Raw genomic sequence first — 3,615 nt, 5'->3', positions numbered from 1 at the left:
TTATATGATGTGGCAATAGGGGTGGAGCAAACAAATGCTCACCTCCCTCTTAGCCTGGTCTGAAATTTAATTGTATTGGGCGTCTCACAATTCAATCAAATTTCTCTACCAACACACACATCAAATATTGCACTTAATGCATGTGAAATTACAAAACTACCCCTAATACAAAAACTTGTCTACGTGCCCTAAACATACAAGGGTTGAAAAATTCTACATTACTAGGGTAGCCTTGCTACACTATGGAGCCCTAAATACCAGGCCCAAAAATAATGAAACCCTAATCTAATATGTACAAAGATAAGTGGACTCATACTTAGCCCAAGAGCCCAAAATTTACCCTAAGGCTCATCAAAACCATAGGGCCTTCTCCTGCATCTCTGGTCCAATCTTCTTGGAGTCATCCATCTAATGCCCTTGGGGGGGTAGGATTGCATCAGGCACCATGTTCGTACTCTCAAGATGGGCAAGTGAACCTAGTCTACTTGTAATAAGAAACAATAAGTATTTGAGTTATCATATCCACAAAGACTATGTGCAATAAATAGGAAATCAATAATTGAATTTTAGAAGCATTCGCTTTAGTGAGTTGTCAATTTGTTGTGGTATGGACATTTTTCTACATAATCCAAATCCCTAAAAGCTAGGTTTACCACTCCTAACATGCAACTAAGAAAAAATTGAAATAAGACAAAATAACTAATAGAATTGATCAACAAAGAATTTCATAATTGAATTCTACTTCTCTCACTCAGCAACAGGAAATTTAGCTCATTTGGATCATGAATGATCCAAATAGAACCTCAAAATATGAACCACAATTGGATAACAGAGAGAGAGAATTTTGAGATTCTATTTACGTAAAACACAAAGATGAACTAAAAGTTTTTTACAATGATGTTAGAAGCTTTTATATAAAGAGATGGAATTGCCTTATTTTTTGTACTACAAAAGTTTTTTGTTGTAGCGAGAATACATTTCATTACAATGAATTTACAATATGTACTAAGGACTTCTCCACTTAAATCTTCATGCTTCCGATCCTTGCTTGCAGGGGTAAGAGATTGACTCATTGTGGTGAGTTTTTGCTTAACTCAAGATCTTTAGCCTTCAAGTTCATTGGGGCAATGCAAATCTTCACAATTTTCACTTGATCATTGATCCTATTTTCAGTGTGGCAAGATTAAGTATGTAGCTCATCATTCCTTGAAGCACCAAATTTGTACTTGTAACATCAAATTTATCACAAAAACATTAAAAATTATCTTTTTAGTTTCTAAAACTATATTATACAATTTATTTATGAAAATAACAATTATTAACATAAATCCTATAGAAAAACTAGGATTATTTATTGCTCACAAAAACAAGGTGGGAAAAATAATTATCACACCACAGGTAATCTAATGGGTGATATTAGTTGAATTAGTCTAGGATCTTAAGTCCTTGTAGGATATCTGATTGGGGAAAAGGCAACCTTGTTTTTTATGGGCCCCCAAAACGACATAGAAGTCTCTTAGGATGTACTAGGATATACACCTACAACAAATAATATTTTTTTAGAGAAAACAAAGGAAAATGATATAAATTGGGAGGAGATGGATATGATATCAATATGAAAATCCTTAGGACACAAAAGTATAGATTAGCTATGAGGTTTCAATGATCATTGGCAATAACAAGGCAAAGATCAATATTGCTCCAAATGGACCTAGGAATATTGTCATAGCTAACCATAGCAAAGTTGGTTTCAATGTTGATCTCTACAAAAAATTTTGAATAGCAAAGTTGGTTTCAATGTTTCCTAAACCTTGGCATTCCAAAATATGGCATTCATAAGGAAAAGGAGGAGGCATTGGCCCCCCAAATAAGGCTTTTGCTTGATGTTCTTCGACTTCTTTCCTTTCTTCTTACTATTTTGGGAGACAAAGAGAACGAAATGAGGATCATCTTCTTTAGCAACCTGTTCATCCTTAGAGTGGACACTTGACTCGTCTTCCCAAAGTCTGGAGATGATTCTCAGGTCATTGTCCACCAAAAGAAATAACAACAATTGCCTGGCTAGTCCAATAGTTTGACTACTAATAATGTTTAATAAAAAAAATGTATTTAATATAGTGCAATATTATGTTATTAAATATTAAAATAATAATATAGGTTTAATGGTATTGTTTGTTTGGGTTAAATTTATTTTATGTAGGCCAACATGATGTTATAAGTAACTGCCTATAAAATGCTTGAAATATTATATAGGCTTAATTGTGTTGTTGGTCCTTAGTGATTATTTTAGTTATTCTAGTTTCAATTGTTCAAATCAAGTTCTCATACTTTTAAAATTAATTAAATTTAGTTAAACACTTAATTTATCATCAAATTTCTAAAGATATTAGGTGACATGGATTTCATTAGAGATAATATGTCACTAACATATTGACTTGACACTCAACAATATGGTTTGAAAATGGTAAAAAAAGTGTTCAATGTGGGATTTGAGCCAACTATATATTCCATTTAATAATTATGTTATATTTAATAAATGTCATAATTCAGATATTATAAAATAATTACTGAAATAAACATTAAATACTTTATTTATTAATAAATATAATTGACAGTCAATCGTTCAATATAAAAATTAATAAAGTTATAATCCATATACGAGTTTATATACTTAAGTTAAAATCTTGACTTTGACCTTTTTGATTTAGAAATCGAATGGATTATGATATGAATTCATGTATTTGATTTTAAAAATGATTAGTTTTTAAACTCTCATTGACTTTTACCTTTTGAACATATATAGAAATCATTTTACTTATGAAATTTATTAATTATGAAATGATATATTGGGATTAATTCTAAAAACTTAAACTTTTTACTTGTATAAAATTTCTTTTCTTCTCTACACTTACATTTTATACTCGATCTCGAAAAAAGCAAATAAGATGACTTTACCTTATCTTCAAAAGCATGATACACTATCATATAAAAGAGTTTTGTTAGAGCATATTTATTTGTGATTATTGTACATATATAAATATTCTCCCAATGTGTGAAAATTAGTATTATTTCAAGAATAAAAGAATTTGATCTTTTATCCATTAACAATGTTGTTTCTCAAACAAAATAGAAAGCTACTTACATGAGTCGATTAGGATTAAGTTTGAGTTCTAGTACCCAACAAAGACTGCACCAGAACATTTTCACTACAAGTTTCAACCTTTTTCGGTTTGGAATTTGCTTTGAACAAAACAAGAATCAAAAAGAAGAATGAAGATATGGGTTTGGGATTACCGGTTGTTTCTTCTATGCATTGCTTGTGGCCTCTATTTTTCTCTACAATTCACAAGGGCACAATATCGATTTTGTAAAAAATCAATGCTGTAAAACTACTTTCAACATTGGTTTTAGCCAAAACTGATGTTGAAATCCAGTTGCAGTACACATATTAGTGCACTTTCAACATCAGTTTCTTCTTCAATCGATCGCTTGTTTCAATATCCGTTCAAAATCGATGTTAAATGTCTTTTTTAATCGATGTTAAATCCCTTTTTTTAGTAGTACAATGGTTAAACAAATTAATATTTACATTGGTATCTTGTTTTACAAAAAAAT

The sequence above is a fragment of the Glycine max genome, chromosome 7 (assembly GCF_000004515.6).
Source record: "Glycine max cultivar Williams 82 chromosome 7, Glycine_max_v4.0, whole genome shotgun sequence".
In the NCBI taxonomy this organism is placed as follows: Eukaryota; Viridiplantae; Streptophyta; class Magnoliopsida; order Fabales; family Fabaceae; genus Glycine; species Glycine max.
This window is presented reverse-complemented; position numbering follows the sequence as displayed.